Source organism: Salmo salar, chromosome ssa19 (assembly GCF_905237065.1).
Source record: "Salmo salar chromosome ssa19, Ssal_v3.1, whole genome shotgun sequence".
Taxonomy (NCBI): domain Eukaryota; kingdom Metazoa; phylum Chordata; class Actinopteri; order Salmoniformes; family Salmonidae; genus Salmo; species Salmo salar.
In genome coordinates this window covers 56,199,076-56,209,963 of record NC_059460.1, presented here as the reverse complement: position 1 = coordinate 56,209,963, position 10,888 = coordinate 56,199,076, and the positions used below count along the sequence as shown (strand labels likewise).

The 10,888-nt window shown below is 42.1% G+C and overlaps 1 protein-coding gene across 7 annotated transcripts in view; it reads left to right on the top strand.

Moving 5' to 3' along the window:
* The first annotated feature begins 230 nt into the window (after positions 1-230).
* Positions 231-10,888, top strand: part of raraa (retinoic acid receptor, alpha a) — a 213,815-nt gene continuing 203,157 nt past the window's right edge. For 3 of the 7 annotated variants that reach the window (XM_014159000.2, XM_045702522.1, XM_045702523.1), the window contains exon 1: positions 231-472. The gene's annotated coding sequence lies outside the window, so the exon portion shown is untranslated. The remainder of the gene's footprint in view (positions 473-10,888) is intronic. The other 4 variants (XM_045702524.1, XM_045702526.1, XM_014159007.2 and 1 more) reach the window with 3 other exon arrangements.

Sequence of the window (10,888 nt, the reverse complement as noted above, 5' to 3'; positions counted from 1 at the left end):
TGTGCTCTCCCTCCTTTGTTCACACAACAAAATAATGGTCAGCTAATTACCTAATTCAATTCAAATACTGTCTTTGAATTATTAGAGTTGCCCTGTCAAGATTTATTGGGGAGATGATTTTCTAAAGCATACTGTACTGTGTTTGGAAAAACTGTCCGAACATCTGGAGTTAACAGGACATCCCCTTTCAGAGGACCACGCCGTAAAAATAGAGGGGGCGGGGAAAGTGGATGTCATAGCCGGAGCACGTGACCTCAATGGCTGCGGCTGCTGCGAAAGCTGTGCTGAACTTCTCTGCACACTGAAAGCCTTTCACCGACGAATAGCCGGAGGGTGGTTTGGGTCGACACCCGTTGTTGTCCACCGTCGCGAATCGCTTTACAGGTAACAACTTTGGAGAGGCTATCAAAAATAATTATACGCGTCTCAGCTTCCACCAACCACGGAACCAGGAGGAGTCAACAGGTACAAGGTATTTGAAATTACACTTGTCGTTGGATGTTGCATACCTTGTCAACGTTTCGAGTTTTCTGTCCAGTTGAAGATTAACATTAGCTAACAGGTAAATGTCACGACTAATTGAAGTCCTTCAATTCGAGGAGATTCTAATTTTCAGATGGGCCATGCATTGCCAGTTTATTATGTACACTAACCTCATACTGCACGACGTCGATATCATGCATACAGTTCGACGAGGTGTTAGACGTTATGAGTTCGGTGCTTGACAGTAGCTATCAACAAGCAAGCCTTATTTAGATAACAAAACAGAGTTATTTGATAACAATTTTCCGTATTAATTTCCCATAATTGAAAAAGCGCAAGCAAGCAACAAAATATAAACGTTGTAATAAAGGGACAGCAAGCTACCTATAGTTTAGTTCGTTGGCTTGTCAGCTAACTGGATTTTGACAGGCTGACAGTTTTGTCAATAATCGCACAATCAGCCTGCTAACTTTTTCACTGTATTTATTCACCATGTTATGAGACAAGTGTACCCACATAAACAAGATCTAACTTAGTGGTTTTTAGCTGCAGTTTAGCGGGAGCTAGCCATGGAACGTCAAGACAATGGAATATTAATGCTGAACAATCCCAAAACTGTGTGCACAAACTTATTCCCAAGACAGTGGCACAAAAGTATTTTGTTCTCTGCAAATAACTTAAAATGTAAGTCACACTGTGAAACAGATGCCTCCCCCAATTTGTTTACACCTTTGATGCACCTTTGTCAAGATAATATGCCCACATTTGCAGCCTCCTCAGAGGAGCATCTGACAAAATTAAATGTCACAATTATGTATGACATAATTATTAACATTGTGGCAATGTGTTTAGTGAAAGTCTAGTGTAATTTCGAAATTGCGTCAGTTAGGATTTCCTTCATAACAGTCAACTTTATTATTACCAATTTCTTGCAAATATTTTATTACGCTTTTATTAAGTCTTTCATTTCAGCATGATTCAAATCCATTGTTTCCTATGTAGATCTGTAATAACATTTTCATTGGGATTCGGTATGACTATGAGGTAGCCTTATCGCGGTGTAATATCAATCATCCACCATAAAATATCATATATGTTAATAATACCCTCATATGGATTATTCCAATGCCCTTTCCAAGACTGGCTGCATAATGTGTACAACAAAGTACTGTTTTTGTTGTGAAAAAGTCATTTGCCCTTTTCTCCATAAAACCTGTGACATTCAGAGCAAGATGCATCAGAGGCTTAGTCGCTGAGTGGGACATTTGGTGTGTCTGAGGATTTTCCCACCCTGTCACCTTCCCGCTTGGCGTGAATCACAGTTACACGTTGTGCCTACGGATGTGCATATTTCCCTTTTTAAGACGATTCGATATGTATCCAGATGCGTTTTAGTCGAAACGATCCGATTTGATTAGAGGAACAAATCGATTCGATGCGCTAACATTTGTTGCATAAACACATACATTTTCCATTCAAAATGAAAGTCTGCTGATGATGGAGCTCCTGGGCTTGGCCTCTCTGAGCTGGATCTGTCCTCGTTATGAAATGATCAACTTTACCCTACATATCTAAAAAGGACCATAATACATTGATTGTTTTAAGCAAAACTACCAAAACTATGGCTGATGGTGAACCTGAACAATCAAAATCAAATGTAATGTAAGCCCCGATCAGCATGTAGCCTACCTATAGCCAGATGAGAGTTGTCTCTGATGGTAGCTTAGGCTACTTTTATTCTGGTAAAACACCATTTTCAAAAGCACATTTGATCAAAATATCAGTCACTCGACTAATAACGCCTAATATTGCGCAAGTCATTTTACATACATTTGAATGCGCAGTTTGACTAGGCTGCTAATATTGCCTGGGGTTGTTCGGCATGCAAAATGACTTGTGGATCAATGACTGTCATAATTACGTGCTTAGTTTGACACTGAAGGAAAGGGGGCAGTTGTCACAAAAGACGAGGTATTTTCAGAAGGTAGAAAAATAATTTGAGAAAAAAAAAAGAAAGTGAACGGGCGATTCGTAACGTTTGAATCGACTTTCTGACCGATGCATGCTTCATTTGGATCACTGGTTTGGGGTCCCGCAGACCGATGCACTCGTATATCTTAAACATTTGAACCAGGGACCGATGCATATTGGTGAATCGTTACATCCCAAGTTATGCCATAACTGCAACGACCCTAGTCAGCTGTAACCTAACCAAGCAGTAGGTTCACTTAGAATTGCTATGACTGTCACTATAGTGGCCTAATCCTGAAAGGTACTGTTATGTAATGATCAAACTGCCCGTTCTGCCCCCGTCCCGCCCCCCAGGATGCCTCTTTCCCAGATCTAAACAAATGTAGTAGGATTTGCACATGTTTACGCACAATTTTTATATAAACTTCTGTTGTAACTAAGTTGTACTATAAATGACATGATCGACATGTTGTAGCCTACAAACGCATTTTGTAACTATAATAAACGTCATGATCGCAACCGACATGTTGCATCACTGTGACGAAACGTTGGTAAATACCCATTAAATTGATGGGAGATTACACATGGAGTGTGCGACTTTATATATTTTGAAAGATCACATGATGATTCATTAGTATTCTACACAATCAAACACCAAAACTTTTCAAATGTTCAAATGAAAAGGCTATTGCACCGAAAAACGTGGAACGTCAGGTGCATTCAGAACCGCAAGACCGCAACATAATAAACTAAAGCACTGATCATTGGGAACGAGATCAGAATGTCTGCTAAGGCTTTATCCACGAATTAAATAGGGAGCCTAGCCTACAAAACGAAAACAATCCATGTTTAAATCAAAAGGCCTGATAAACATGACATTAATAACGCGGCCACAACCCGAGTCTCCAGTGCCGACGCATTCAGAAATCAAAAGATGGTGTAGTATTTAGTTTAGAAGCTTTGAAGAAGGCCAAGAGAACAATAAAAACTTTTCAATGACAACTGAAATCCACATTGGGTAAAAAAATACAAATGATGTAGCCTACGATGCAATACTTGTGATCATTTTAAGGAGAACAAAAACGATTTAGCCTACAATTGAACACCAACGCGGAAGGTTCGCTATTTGGCATCTTCACAATTAAGTAGCCTAGTTTTGTTGTTTGGCTTATTGAAGAGAACTAGTGCCGATCACTCGAAGCCCACCTCTTCCAATGCACTGTGGAAAAGTGTGCATCGAATTCTAATCGATGTAGAGCCGAAATTAGTATAACATCCTTGCGTTTCAAACTTCCCCAATTTTGATAAATTCACATACTATAAAACATAATATTTTTGCATACTAAGAATATGTCATGCGCGATTGCGTTGTTTCCCGCTAAAAGTACAGTTGTTTAGCTATTCGGAAAAGGCGTCAGAAAATCCAGTCACGTTACTCCGTATGTAATGTAACCTGCCCTTTCGGTCCTTCGGGTCGGTGGAAAATGAAACAATCATCGAAGCTTAATCTGCTGTGTTACTGTCGCCAACTCATGATACAGGATAAGCCCTATGGGAAAGATTTAGTCTACTGACTGGTCTGGTACGTCAACAATCCAATCGTCCTTGGGTTTCGCCTGGCCTCCCTCAAGGGCAAGAGGATCTGAGATGTGTTCACCGTGTTATGAGTTTGGCAACAAAAAAATCTAAATGATGGGCATTAATATGGTGTTGGTCCTCCCTTTGCTGCTATAACAGCCTCCACTCTTCTGGGAAGGCTTTCCTCTAGATGTTGGAACATTGCTGCAGGGCCTTGCATCCATTCAGCCATGAGCATTAGTGAGGTCGGGCACTGATGTTGGGTGACTAGGTCTGGCTCGCAGTCTGCGTTCCAATTCATCCCAAAGGTGTTCTATGGGGGTTGAGGTCAGGGCTCTGTGCAGGCCAGTCAAGTTCTTCCACACCGATCTTGACAAACAATTTCTGTATGGATCTCGCTTTGTGCACGGGGGCATTGTCATGCTGAATGGGCCTTCGCTTTGTACACGGGGGCATTGTCATGCTGAATGGGCCTTCCCCAAACTGTTGCCACAAAGTTGGAAGCACAGAATCGTAACTGTATGCTGTAGCGTTAAGATTACCCTTCACTGGAACTAAGGGGCCTAGCCGAACCATGAAGAACAACCCTTATGCCGCCTCCAATAAAATTTACAGTTGGCACTATGCATTGGGGCAGGTAGTGTTTTCCTGGCATCCTCCAAACCCAGATTCTTCCGGACTGCCAGATGGTGAAGCGTGATTCATCACCACAGAGAACGCGTTTCCACTGCTCCAGAGTCCAATGGTAGCGAGCTTTACACCACTCCAGCCGATGCTTGGCATTGCGCATGGGGATCTTAGGCTTGTGTGCGGCTGCTCGACCATGGAAACCCATTTCATGAAGCTCTCGACGAACAGTTATTGTGCTGACGTTGCTTCCAGAGGCAGTTTGGAACTCTGTCGTGAGTGTTGCAACCGAGGACTGATGCTTTTTACACACTACATGTTTCAGCACTCGCGGTCCCGTTCTGTGAGCTTGTGTGGCCTACCACTTCGTGATTGAGCCGTTGTTGCTCCTAGATGTTTCCACTTTAAAATACAATTGACCGGGGCAGCTGTAGCAGGGCAGACATTTAAGGAAACTGACTTGTTGGAAAGGTGGCATCCTATGACGGTGCCATGTTGAAAGTCACTGAGCTCTTCAGTATGGGCCATTATACTGCTAATGTTTGTCTATGGAGATTGCATGGCGGTGTGCTCCATTTTATAAACCTGTCAGCAACGGGTGTGGCTGAAATAGCCGATTCCACTAATTTGATGTAGTGTAGTTACAATTCTATGGTGATAAGTTATCAACTTCAGCCTTGCAGGCACCTCAAGTCAATGTGTTCATCAGCTTCTCTTGTGGCAGATACTCTATATGTAGTCTATAGTGCAGACATGCTGTTGGGTGATTGTCCATTCTAAGTTTTAGGATTAGACCATACAATGTGTTTTAGGATAGCAGCAAACTCAATTGCTGCTATCCTAGTACTGTATTTTGAGTGTAGATAGAGTTGGGGCATTTTTTGAGCGACCGTGAAACGACTTGTGTGTTTACGGATGTCGGTTTCCTTCTTGTATGAGATATGCCAGTTAGAAACCACACACGACTTGGTTTCGCATTGTGATAAATGTGTCATCACTCACTCACTTACTATGCCACCTCACCATACCTCCTCTGAAGTAAGACAGGACCCTCCCTGCTCTCCCCCACTTTTTCCTTCCTCTTCAAAATCTTAAGTGTTACACTGGAAAATGTTATTTGATAGTAATAAACATGATAGTGATTCAAAATGGCTGACACTTTCTTTTTTTCTTGTAACCTGTGGAACAAAAAGTTTTTAAGTGGTTGAATACGTATCAAATCAAGATATATTAGTATTTTATTTATTTTTCGTCCACTTTGAAATTACAGAGTATTTTGTGTAGAACGTTGACAAAATGTTGAAAAAGTAAAGGGGTGTGATCAATGTTCCCACATTTTTTTAAGGCATTGAGCAAATTTCAGGTCTGCTCAGCGCAAACTTTATGCAACTTGTGGAGCACGTTTACTGTGAACACTGAGGCTGTACCCGCTTTAGGTTACAGTTATGACAATGGCCAAGTAGGCTACTGTGGCTATTTGATCATAATGTAGGCCTATCATAAAAAACAATGGAGAAAATGCATCTCATAACATTGTAACATGGAAATGTTCTATTATTCAGCCTACAGTTGCAGCCAATGTGTGGTGTTCAATGTAGGCCTACAATCCATGAGACTTTTGAAAATAACATGTAGGGATTGTCATTCACCTGTTTATCCACTTGTGTTGTGTGATGCAAGAAACCACTTTACAAATTAACATTCATTATTATTGCCATACCATTATTACAGAGAATCAGACAAATGATGCTACCCTCTGCATATTGGCTATTTAGCCTGTTCAAGCCCTGCTCAAATACAACACTGCCCTTTTAAGACAGAAAAAATGCTCTTTACCTGACTTGCTTTTCAAAGATGGCTAAAATGCACACGTTTTGTGCTCTTGTAGGAAGTAACCACTCCCCTATTGCTGACTACAAATTATCAATAACTGGGCGAATAACTCACTAACTAGCAAAGGATATGAACAAAATGTGCACACGTGGCTACATGCGGCTCTTGCTTTGATCTCCAAACAAGTGCATCTACTCACGACCACTCATACAGTTCAAAGGGAATGGCACAGATCCATATATGGCAATGGTATATTTGCATATAGGGGAACTGCAGCTCTGAATGGTTATGGCGCACCGGTCTGTGTAGTGTATGGGCCTGATTTGTGCCTGTCAATGCAATGAAATCCTACTCCAATGTGCTCTGCCTACAAGAAAATCTCTTGCAGAGTTAGTATGTTGCACTGAAAGTGGCTAATATTGCGTTGATTCGTTCACAAGTCGCACAGTAGAGGGGAAACATTGATAGTGTTAACTAAACTAAAAGGGAAAACTAGAAAGATGAGTGAAGTGCTTCTCTGTGTGGGCTGATTTTCCTTCTAACAGGGAACATTGAGGGTGATTACTTTCTGAAGCCACTGTGCAAGTCAGTGCCAGTACCTTATTCAATGTGCAGGGTTACAGGAGTGGTTGAGTGGTTGAGGTAGTTGAGGTAGGTTTATACATAAGAAGTGACTGGTAGTAGGATATACATGTAAACAGGGCTGAAAAGTGACTGGTAATAGGAATATATCAATATTTATGGTAATATACTAATGGTAATATATACATGTAAACAGGAGTAATAGTGACCAGTGGCAAGATAAATAGATAGATACTAATGGCAGTCAATAACAGCAGCGTAGGTTTGAGGCTGTGTGTGGGTGTAAATGTTTACCGTCAGTAGTAGTGAGTGTGCGTTTGAGTACGGGTGAAGGGTTGTGTCAGAGTGGGTCCAGATCTGGGGATGGGCATCGAGTTAATGTGGATAGTCTGTGGGAGATCAGTAGTTGTTAGCCATTTAACAGTCTTATAGCCAGGGATAGAAGCTGTTTAGCTGTTTAGGGGTCTGTTGGTCTGAGCGTTGATGCACCAGTACTAGGGGCTGGGCGATATGACCTAAAAATCATATTTTCTTTTTTTCAAACTTATGAGTGATTCAAGGTATATATATTTTTTAATAAGCGTTGTTGTACAATTAAAGGTCAATACACTGCATTTCAGACAGTCAGCAATAATCTAATGAATTCCGGTCTTGTGAAGTTATACCTAGGCTAAATATAAGCCTTCCACAACCATAAGACCCACCAATAACTTAATTATTTTATCAAAATAGTTTAACTGGCTTTATGCGGTTCTATAGGCATATTTTGGACCTAAGCTTGACTCCCATTGTTAGGGTGTCATCTCGTCATTATATATAGATCTCTGGTGTAAATGGGGAGGTGCACAGAAGGAGCGAAAGAGACAAGACCAAAAATACAACATGAGAATAAGCGGACATAAACTCTCGTAAAAACGAAAAATAACAAAACCTTGATTCTTGCGATACAGACATTTGGAATATCGTGCAAAAACATGCATCCGGCCAGCACTAACCAGTACCACTTGCCGGACGGGAGCATGGAGAAGAGTCCATGTCTCGGGTGGGTGGAGTCTTTGGCAAATTTTCGGGCCTGTGTGCACCTCCCCATTTACACCAAACAGACACCAACCTCGCATGTACGTCCTTGATGGCTGGGAGCTCGCTCTCAGTGATGTGCTGGGCCGTCTGCACCACCCTCTGTAGGACCTTCCGGTTGAAGGCGGTGCTGTTGCCATACCAGGTGGTGATCCAACCAGTCAGGATGCTTTCGATGTTGCAGCTCTAAAAGTTCTTCAGGATCTAAGGTGCCATGCCAAATCATTTTAGCCTCCTGCGGAAGAAGAGGTGCTGCCGTGCCTTCTTCATGACTGTTTTGGTGTGAGAGGACTTTGTGAAGTCCCCAGTGAGGAACTTGACGCTCATGACGCCCAGATGAAGTGAGATGTCTTATTGGAGGATGGTGGGAGAGTGTTTCCACTTTGAAACCTTTTCTGCAGGACATGAGATTAGTACAGATAGAACAATGAGACAGATATTTCACTGGATGTATAAATGTGAAGCATCCGGTTGGCATTTCCACTCACTACCAAATATGGTAGTGTGAGGATGCCCAGTGGGAGAAGATGGAACGAGATTAATTCTGGCTGACATTCTGCTAATTTACTCGTGGATTAAACATTTGATCTCAATACAGTTATCTGTTCCCAAAACTACAATCTGTTACGAACAGAGTGGACTAAGTTTAGTAGACTTTACACTTTGGCAAAGTTAGAAAAAATGGCGTTGTTTACAAGGTGTTCAAAGGCAAATTTAGTTATTGTGCACTTCACAGAGTAGGTGTTCCCTAACGGAAATACGCAAATGAATGCTAGAACGCGGCAATAAGATCTCGCTACCTCGTGCTTGGCTCTGCCCACCTTCTTGCTTGTTCTGTCCATAATGGCTAATTTGTTCCCATTTGAAACAACAGGCGTTTGGTCTATCTTGGTTTAGTTATAAAAATCTTTGAGATTAGTATCCCACAGAGCCGCTGATTTGTGATGTCATTTTGTATTTGGGAGCACCCAGTGTTATTCCTAAAAGTGGCCTTTTACTTTCTGTAGATTGTCATTCACTGTTGATTGAAGGTAGAATTATGAGTTCAAATGATAGGCTTAGTATTTAGCTACCGTATCTACCAAATATACTCATGTCTAGCAATATGGAGGGTTATAAGACTCCTAGCAATGTGATGTGGTTCAGGGATGGGCAGAAATGTTTGCCCAATTGATTGTAGCGATAGAAAGTACAGCTACATTTGGTATAGAGATTCTACCAAAAAGGCAACCTCAACACATTTTCACTTTGGTTAGCCGAGGCACACAGGTCTGTGGTAAGGCTATACACACACTATCTGTCCCTTGTGTTCAGTCGGTGACTTCCTCTTTCCCAAAGTTGAGACTGTGCAGGAGAAATGACAGATGAGACAGGTCCCCCACAATGGCAGGTTACCCTGGAGATATCACACGGCGCTTGCTAAACGGTAAACACCTCAACCGAGTCGACACGCTCGCGCTGAGATGCCGGGGTTTGTGTGGGTTTTATTTTAAGAGTGAGGAGCTCCGATCTGAGCAAAACCACAGTTTCGAGAGCTGAGGCTTTGGTTCACTTTTATGAAAGAAATACATTAGTCAGTCAGACATTTTGGGAGTTTGTTATAATGATCAGTAGTGTGGTGTGTCAAGTCTTCCAACTCTGATGTTGTTTATCATGAAGTTGTTTCTTTGCCGTTGACTAACTGTTTACACAGGGAAAGAAACACTTGCTGAATAGAGAAGGTATGAGCTGGAGTGCAGCTAAATAGTGTGGCCGACACTCATGTCGGTCAAGGCCTGGTTTTATCAAACAGGCCCCAGCTCCAGACCTCTTCAGAATGAGTAGAAATAAATTGCAATGTTATAGTGGTTTTGGCCGTGGTACTCGCTGACTTTGCCGCTGCCTTTGGGAATGGGGCGAGTGTGGGAAAAGACTGAGGAGGAGGGTGGGAGTCGCTACCATGGGAGTGGAGCGGAGTGGGGATTGGGGAAGTTAGGCCCCTGTGATGTAGGAATATAGGAGCTCTAGTCAGCCTGGCTGATGGGAGTTTGACAGGCCAGCTCACGCATACTGATTCTATCTCCACCCGGTCCATCGTCTGCTTCCCTACTCTCCTAGTCCTCCCTGGGAGCCATGAAAGGGTTAAGTCATCCCCCCTTTTCTATCACCTCCTTTTATTTCTCCCTTTATGGCTTTGATGGTATTAAATAATCTTTACGTGTCAGAGTGCACAGCTCTCCCGTGTTCATGTAGGAGAGCAATTAGATCAGAGTGGTAGCTCGAATAACTATGCTTCATTGAAGTCTTAAAGTGGCAGGGCGCCTCCCCTCAAGTTACTATTCCAATATACTTAAACCCAGATGGGAAGTCGGAGACCCAAGGCCATTGTGTTACCTACGCAGTGCTGGGAGGCTGTGGTGAGGGATCTTTAATATTATCAGCTATTGTATAGTCTCATCAGGAAAAAAATGGCCTAGAATGGATAATCAGTTCTGATATTTTAAGTCCCTCACCAGTTTAATATGCCTGAAGAATTAGGTCAGTTTTTGTCTTCTTTTGAAATGAGGCTAACCTTAAGACTGATCACTGAGCTATTATTGTGATTCATTGTATCGGGTGTGATTGAAAAGACAATTGATTTAGACATTGAGATTCTGAGCAGATTTAGCCTACATAAGGCTGTTTTTCAGATCGCTGTGTGGAAGACGAAGCTTTCGCTAATTAGTACACTTAATTTGGTGTAGCTTAGTACTTTATC